We start from the raw sequence: 9487 nt of genomic DNA, 5'->3' as shown, positions 1-9487 counted from the left end.
AAGGCAAGGAGGAGAAAGACTCCAAGAAGTAAGAGAGGAACACCTGAGGAAAATTTGGTAACAACAACATGACAGAGAGAAAGAAATAATGGAGGTAGTGAGCAACATGCTGATAGGAAGAAAAAGAATATATTAAAAAAATTTAGGACTTACTCTGCACGGGCAAAAGGAGGTCTATACAACTTGGCACTGATAACAAAGAACTGCTCTGCTGTCTCATGTGTTCAGAGAACAGCAAAGCATGCTGGTTTGCCACATAAACTGTTCTGGGCCTTATTTTTGACAGCCAGTTTTAACAGGTGTCCAGAGTAAATCACATACCTGTCAAGGGTGATGCCAGACTAGATGGAATATATGGTATTAGGAGTTAGCAGTAAGATTGTAAAGCATGGAAGACAGTATTGATCAGCAAGGAAAATGGTGCCTGGACAACTGCTAAAATCAAACTGATTTCAACCTTGTAAGTCAAATTGAAACCAATGGCAGATGATTTTACTCTATAAATAAAAAGAGAACAAGGAAAATGAAGTTGTCCTGCTTTGCAGTGAAAAGCAGTAGAGGTAAAAGATGGTATCATTTTGACTCCAAATTGAAATGAGTATCTTGCTTGATTTTTCTCATGAGGACATGAGCATAAAACCTATGGGCAAAGATGTGTTTAATGAGAGCATCTCTGTGTAAGCGGAAAGGACAATGGCATGGTGGAAGCAAAATCCAAAGGCTTTGCTGTGTACAAACCAAAGGGAACTGGCAATATTAAAGAGCTACCACGTGGAATTGCAGTTCCAGTGCGAAGAAGGCAGGCTACCAACTGCGGCTTGGTGCACTCTGGCTGGAGAATTGCAATCATCATGTGCCTTTGGATGAAAAGCCACCTGGAAAGCTTGAGTCAGCCTGATGACAGAATAATATAGACTTCAGAAAAAAAGTGTGACTGAAAAACTAATTAAAGTCATGCAGGTAAATGGAAATGAAAAAGTACTACAGGGATTTATCTACAGATGAACTGCAATAGATCTATCCTACATGGACTTCAGTAAAGTTTTTTGTTATGGTACCAAACAGCATAATACTGACCATAACAGCGTGGAAAAGGACTGGTGAAAAAGAGGATGGCAGCCAGGAATGCTGAACGGGGACTGATAGGCTGGAGGGAGAAGTCCCTCCATGGAGGGTGAGAATTCATAGGGAAATACTTAACATAAGGAATGACTGTAGCAGGAATGACAAAAAAACATAGTGCCTTAGTGAAATATGATGATGATGATGACCATCATCAGCGCAAAGACATTCTAATAACAAGTTAATTTTGCCAGTTTGTAAGTAGAATAAAATAGCGTTTTTCCTGTAGCTATTTCTGTAGACTTGTTAAAGCATTGGGAAATGGGTGTCCCCTCTCATTTCTGGTGTTTATATTTCCATCTTCACTGACAAATAAATAAATAATTCTGCAGAAAGCATATGTCAGAAAGTAATTCAGATTACTCTGGCTTTGCTAAGTTGGCTTTGCCATGTTAGCCAGAGGAAGAGCATAATAAATATTTATTTTGGCCTTTGCATGACACTTGTAGAGCAGATGATGTCACGTTTAGTTTTCTGATCCCAGCTGGGGTGTAAAGGTAAGAGTTACATAAACAGCTATTAAGTAGGTTTGTCGCGCTCTACATGACATGATGGAAATGAAACAAATTACGAAGAAAGAGGGAAGTAAATTGCAGTCTGAAACCATAGATATTTCCTCCATTATGGGAAAAACCACACAGTGGGGCAGGTGGAGTTGTGCTGTTTTTAAGGCCAGGTTGACTTAGAACTGGCTCTGAGGCTGGCAAAGTTGGGCAGTAGGCAGCAGGTAAATCACATCTGAACATTCGTGATCCCTCCTGGCTTGTCTAGGTGTCCTTGGAAGTCAGGCCAGCAGGGAGGGATGTGTGAGCTCTGTGTGAGCTTTGGCCTGGGACACCACTGTCCCTTCCCACACCATGGCAAGAGTACCAGATCCTAAGACTCGAATGGAAAGCCTTGAATTAGCTGCAGTCTGGAGAAATCTATACCAAGTGTGCTACTATGCTGAGTAATGTGACAAAAAGGACTACTCTCAGTCTCAGGTCTACTTAGTGCTGCTGCCAGTGCTGAGCAGACTTGCTGAAGAATGGACAAAAGGAGCAAGTGGCAGCACATTGTAGAACGGACTGAATCAACAAAAGGCACTGCCCAAAGCACCAATCTGCATGGCAGCATTGGAGCAGAGTCCAGAGTCTAGCCCAAAAAATAAGGAAGATGCTGAGTGCCGCAGCTGGCAGGATTTACCAGCAGCAGGTGCAGCAGGATATGCAGAGGCTCATGGACCACAAGGCTCATTGGGATGCAGTGTTACTGACTGGTATCCCTTCTGCTGTGCTCAAGAGCACTTTTAGAGTTGCACCAAATACTTCTCAAGTCTGTGCCCCTTGCATCTTGGAGCCACTGTGTTATTTACCTATGTTTTCATTGGAGCAATTTGCTCCATGTCTTGAAGTCTTCCGGTAGCAATCAGGTGCAGCATTTCTTAAGCTCTGCTGGCACCGCAACTGAATGGCAGTGGGAGGCTGGCAGGCAGCATGGCAGCATTACAAGGGCATGTTGAAGAATGACTCATTGTCAAGATGCAAAAGACAAAAAGATTGATTACGGAAGAGCTGAGAAGTAGGTTGTAATGGTGACTCACCATAACCCACCCTTTTGGCATTCACACATCTGCCAGCTGATTCATAATTTTCATTCTGCGTTGTTTTCTCCTCCATGTCAAGAGGATCAATCAAATAAGAGTCAATCAATTAGAATATCCTCCTGAAAGAGCGGATTGTGTGTGGGAGAGCCCATCTCTTTTTCCATCCGCACCGGATAAGTCTGCTGTTGGGACCATAATTTTGGGGAAATGACCAGAGGGAACAGCATGGAGCTACATCAGGGGATGGTCAGGCTGGGTGTTAGGAAAAGGTTCTTCACCAGGAGGTGGTGGACATGGAACAGACTCTCCAGGGCAGTGGTCATGGCCCCAAGCTGCTGGAGTTCAAGGAGTGTTTGGACAGCATGCTCAGTCGTATGGTCTGATTTTTGATGGTCTTGTTTGGAGCTGGGAGTTGGACTCAGTGATCCCTGTGGGATCCTCCTAACTTGGGGATATTCTGTGATTCTGTGACCCTCTGATTCTAGGTGATGGAAAGCCACCACGTATGACACTTTGTGAAAACTGAGGAATGGTGAGAGGGATGTGTCCTTGCTAAATTCTTGTTTCTTACCAAGTGGGATTCACTACATTCCCTACCTTCACCATTCTTCTAAGAGTTTATTTTTGGCCCAATGGTTGTCACTGAAGGTGCTGTTGTCTCCGTCAGTGCCCTCACAGCCAGGTTTGTCAGCCGTGTCACCCCCATCCCCTCTGTTCAGAGGATGAGCCTCTGCCAGGGACATCCTGCCATCCCCAATGGCATTCTCCTGAGAAGTTCCCTGGTGCCTGCTGGTGGCATAGGTTTCTGGCCTTTGTGGAAACCCTTCAGGAGGTCCTCCCCTCTACTCTGCCCTGGTGAGGCCACATCTGGAGTACTGTGTCCAGTTCTGAGCTCCTCAAATCAAGAATGACAGGGAACTACTGGAGAGAGCCCAGTGGAGGGGCACAAAGATGATAAGGGTCCTGGAACATCTCCCTTATGAGGACAGGCTGAGAGACTCGGGGCTGTACAGCCTGGGGAAGAGAAGGATGAAGGGGGATCTTAACAATGCCTATAAATATCTAAAGGGAAGGAGTCAAATGGTTGGGGCCAGGATCTTTTTGATTGTGCAGAGTGACAGAAAAAGGGGCAATGGGCACAAACTGGGACACAGGAAGTCCCATACAATCATGAGGAAGAACTTATTTCCTGTGAGGGTGACAGAGCACTGTAACAGGCTGCCCAGAGAGGTTGTGGAGTCTCCATCTCCGGAGATATTCAAAACCCACCCAGACACTTTCCTGTGTAACCTACTGTAGGGAACGAGCTTTAGCAGGGGGTTGGACTCGATGATTTCCAGAAGTCCCTTCCAACACGTATGAAGCTTTGATTCTGTGACTCTGTGAAAATCTGCTTGCCAATTGTATGAGGAACATCAAATCACTGCCAGAGGAATGTAGCTGAGAAGGCAGGGGCTGAAGATGCAAGATGAGGAAGCCAGGGGGGCCTCTACCATTGGCTGCCATTTTTCCCAGGGTATGGCAAGCCAGCTGTAAGAAGGAAGGCCACATTCACAGAGAGTTGTGTGTTGACCAGCTGAGTGCCAGTCCCAGCCTGGAGCACAGTGCAGCGTTGGCAGGACAGAAAGTGACAGTGGGACTGAGCTCCTGATGACCCTACCATTCCATCATGAAGGCCTCACTGTTGGCAGCTGGTTCCATGGTTGGCCACTGGAAATGATCATCTTCTCAAGAGCATTGCCAGAATAACTCAGACATGGACGTATTCCACTGGATTCCACTGAAAGACACTGAATTCCTCCAGCAGAAACGCTGTGGAAGGGAAAGATGTATGAGCACAGTTTTGAGAAAGAGCTGGATGGCTATCTGCTTCTGAAGCAGGAGATATACAGTATCACAAGCGGAAAGCAAAAAGTCACAAGTAGAAGTCATCGGCTGCAGCTTGACAGGTGATATGGAGTGAAAATCCCACCTTGCATTTGTAATATTTCCCAGGGCACCTAGAACCAAGGAAAGACATCTTTACAGATTAAAATTAAAAAAAAGAGTCACATTTCTTTTATTTCGCAAGGTGTAGCCTTTTTGATCTTTTGCCTAGTTGCCCGAAGACTGACAGAAGAAAAAGAAAGAAAGAACCAGAATTGTCTTATGGAAGGGTAAATACATGTCTGCAAAGAGAACCAGTCCAACATGTAGAGCTCTTATCTAGGATACAGCTTTAAAAATAGGGCTGTAGGGTTTCAGGAGTATTCATTCTCTGAAGGTCTTGGTGACCTCACCAGTCTGCTTGCTTGGGTTTACATTTACAAGCGGTGTCATCTGTGAGCACCCTTGCAGCACACTTGGCTTCACTTCCCAAAACTCGGCTGAGTTCTCACTGCCAAGTGCATCATCACCAGCAACATCAAATCTATGGGGCAGATTCTGCCACCTGGGACCTGACTCAGTGCTACCATGCTGGGGGGCCTTGTGCAGGAGCTGATGAGAAAAGATGTTCCTGTAGAGGGGATGAAGTTAGCAATTAAACTTTCAGTGACTGAGATTTAGTGATGGAGTTCTGAATATCTGCAGCTTCTTTCCAACATTGGATCAAGTGGGACAAAAAAGGGAAAGGCAAAAGAGAATTTCAGTTGAATCACAGAAAATAAGTGGTCAGATTTGCTTCTGCAATGCCAGGCTTCCTGGGAGATGGGAAAACGCAGCAAGTACATAAGATAAGTGCAGCTGGTAATGCTGCCTGCATGACTTAGTGGTGTTTACACAGGATTGGGGTGCCAGTCTAGGACATGGCTGCTGTTCTTGGTCCCTACAAGCATACAGCCACCTTTCCTGTTCTGTGATCCTCTAAAGAGGTGTTCAGTTGTGTGACTCCTAAACAATGAAGAGCCCAGAGCCTCTCCATTCCTCAGCGCTGTAAGCTACATCCACTAATGAATGCAAAGATCTGTGGGTATTATTAACTGGTATATTTACATGTACTATGTACTCATTAATATATATTTACATGATAACACACTGCTAACACCCACAGTTTTCTGTATTCATAAGTTCTGCACTACATTGTTCCTGCAGGTCTCTCGCCTTTCTCTCTTCTCAAGCTGTAATTCCTTCAAGTTATTTCTGTGTTGGAAGCAGCAACCCTCAAAATGTTCCCTCTTTCCCTGGCCAAAAAGAGAAGAAAAAGAAAATAAATGGCCTTCACCGACTTATTTTTTCACCGCAAAGCAATTGTAGTGGTGCAGTCAAAGGGATGGGACAGAAAACCATGCAAGCTGGTGCCATGGTAGGAAGGGATGGATGTTCATGAAGCTGCAGTCAGAGCACTGAGGTCCCATCTGTAGTAACTGAGCAGCTCAGATGACCTGTCTGTCAACAGCCTATTTCATTACAGGCATCCTTGCCTTGTGTTCATAGAATCATGGAATCACAGAATCATAGAATGGCTTGGGTTGGAAAGGACCTTACAGATCATCTTATCCCAAACCCCTGCCATGAGCTGGTTGCCCCCCACCAGATCAGGCTGCCCTGGACCCATCCAACCTGACCTTGAGCGCCTCAAGGGATAGGGCACCCACAGCTTCTTTGGGAAGCTGTGCCAGGGCCTCACCACCACTCTCTGATTAAAGAATTTTTTCCCCAAATCTAACCTAAATCTCCCCTCTTTTAGTTCTTAAGCCATTCCCCTTCTTCTGTCTCTTTTAGACCATGTAAAAAATCACTGCCTTTCCTGCTTATAAGTTCCCTTAAAGTACTAGAATGTTGCAATGAGGCCTTCTCAGAGCCTTCCCTCTCCATGCCAAGGGACCCTTGTGGTGTGAAGCCTCCAAAGATAGGGGCAAAATCTGCTCCCATGGTTTGGGGCAAAGGGGCACTAGTCGGTCCCACACACAGCACCCTGAATTTCCTTCCTTATTACTTAATACTCCATTTGTACTTAATGATGTGTTGTATTTTATAAGCTGTTTTACTTTGTGACTGTTCTGGGTGGATTAATCTGTCATTAAAGCATCATGGTTTAAAGGCTTTTCTTTTCCCCTGTTAAACAGTTTAATAGGCTCAGGGAGGCACTCCCGGGTGTGTGTTCTGTGCTCTGCGTGCGCGCAGCTGGGGTGCGGCCGGGCACCCTGCACGCACCCAGTGGGTGCCCCGCAGCCCCAGGGCACCTCCTGGTCCCACACATTCACACTGGGGTCATGGTGGGTCCTGAGGCTCAGCCTTGGTGCACGCAGAGGCATCAGCAGCTCCAAGCACTCTGTGACAAAGCCAGGCTCCAGAGGTGGCCTCATCCCATATAGGCTAATGAATAAATAAATATACATTAAAAGAAATATGTTTATAGCCTGTGGTAAGGAAAGCAAGTGAATTATCTTTGGTCAAGTTGTATATGGCTGCGAGTTAGCGGTAAGTGGTAGGATTTCAACCTGCTGATTTTGTTTGCCTTTACCTACAGCCATCTGTGTATGATGATAGAACATACGTTTGCTGCCTTCATAACAAATATGAAAAAAAAATCCACAGTTGTCTGATTTACACAATAAGGGGTTTACATAATAGAAACACTATGATTATTTAAGGCACTATGAGGCCAGCTTTGCCGCTGGTCTTTTCAGAGGATTACAGGGCTGGAGGAACCTCAGAAGATCACCCGATCCATTCTCCTTTCATTGCCTCTGCCCAGCAGAATGATTTGCCGGTGCTGACAACATGCACATGTAAAAGCCTATTTTCTTATCCACCTAAATGAATAAGAACATAATTGAAAAAGCTTACGACAATAAATGTGCTTTTACACTCACCTTAAATACATGCGTACATAGAGGAGGGTGAAGCTTGCCATCTGCCAAGGGATAATTCATAAATCTTCATACATGAGCATCCACAAAACTGCTGACACATGCAGAACAGGAGCCGCATGAGCTCATTCCAAGACAAGCACTTCCTTTTGGTGAGTGCATAGCTCCCAACGGTGTGATGGGAATTGGGCGCGGGCCTGCAAGCGATACCACACAGAACCTGATCCTAATCTCCACCGCACTGGAAGGGCCCTGATCCTGCAGATGTATGAGTAGGAAACAAAATTCCCCAACGACAAGATCCATGAACTTCCGACACTGGGCTATGTCCCAAGTTGTGCTCTTGACCCTGTATGTGCACAGTTGAGCCGTAGGGCCTCTGATGCACTTCTGGCTGCAAGGCCAAGGGGGAATCTGCTGTAAAGCAAGGATCTCAGAAAGCAAGTGGGAAAAGGTAGAAGGAAGGTAGTGCAGATGTTCATCCAGATGTTTGCTTCAGGTACCCCACCAGAATGTGTTGGCTATGGCTCCTCCATATGATCAGCTGTGATGGAAGCTGATTCTTGCAGGTGACTGGCCAGGAAGGAAGGCTTCAAATCTCTCTGCAATGATTATGAAGGTAAGAATCCAAAGAACCAAAGACTCAATTCAAACCAGCATTCAGAAGTGTGCAAAAGTATATAGCTTACAGAACTTGAGCTCAAGGTCAAAGTCAACATGAGCTGAGTGCTCTTCTGCACTAGGTCGATGGCTGGTGGTTGTACGGTACTTGGACAGAAGGGATTAAATGAAAGCATGGAGGGGGCAAGGAAGAAGGACATGCTGCTTTGCTTGCAGGGAAGATTAACAGGGATGGGGTGGTTGTGACAAGAAGTAGTTAGGGACATTGGGCATGGCATAGCAGGGTGACACAACGAACTTGACACGGGGTTGGAAAAAATCTCCTGTCTGAATGAACACTGCATCTAGATATTCATAATGAAGGTCCTAATGATTGTGCCTGGATGACTGGGAAAATGTAAGTAATGTAAATGTAAGTGTAGCGATAAATACATGGAACAACATCAGACGCTTCTATTGCTCTGACTCCAGGGTCCAGGATGTGCAGTCATGGATCATGATCTCATCTGACTATATAAAAGAGAAACAGAGGAGAAAGTCCCATCTTTTCCTCAAAGCACCGTCAGGCAAGAAATAAGAGGTGGAGATATATGAGGAGGAAATTTAAGCAGAACTGGTCAGAATGACAGACTGGTTGATTTTAACACAAGAACATAAATATGTTTGGGTTTTTTTGCAGGCACTTTGGCAGAGGATGATTGGGTTTGAGGGAAAATCAGAGGATGAGTGCAGTTCAGTATCATTCCAAAAGCTTTTGTGATTTTAATGCTTAATAGGGAAATACCTAACTTGTGTCATCCCTGGATCATACTTTTCTTTTTCACAGCCACCCCCAGGTCACAGGCCTCCCAGTCGCAGCACATTTCTTCATGGCACTTCCCACAATAAATTTGCAGATGTCGCAAAACTAGGGGTGGTGGCTGACTCTCCAGAGGGCCATGCTGCCATCCAGAGAGTCCTTGACAGGCTGGAGAGGTGGGCTGGCAACAATCTCATGAAGTTAAACAAGGAGAAGTACAGAGTCCTGCACCTGAGAGTGAACAACTGAAGGGTAGATGACTCAGGGACATCCCATCAACGTCTAGGACAAGAGGCAGTGGGCACAAACTAGAACACAGGAGGTTCCCTCTAAGCACCAGAAGCACTTCTGTGCAGTGTGGGTGATGGAGTACAGGCATCCCAGAGGGTGTGGGGTTTCCTGCTTGGAGATATCCAAAAGCTGCCTCGACATGGTGCTGGACACCCTGCTCTGGGTGTCCCTGCATGGGCAGGGCTGGGCTGAATGGACTCATAAGTCCCTGCCCACCTCAGCCATGCTTTGATTCTGTGATTAGAAGCTGACAGGGCAGAGCACGGCTCAAGCACT

This window comes from Numida meleagris, chromosome 3 (assembly GCF_002078875.1).
Source record: "Numida meleagris isolate 19003 breed g44 Domestic line chromosome 3, NumMel1.0, whole genome shotgun sequence".
Classification (NCBI taxonomy): Eukaryota; Metazoa; Chordata; class Aves; order Galliformes; family Numididae; genus Numida; species Numida meleagris.
Note: the sequence above shows the minus strand (reverse complement) of the source record.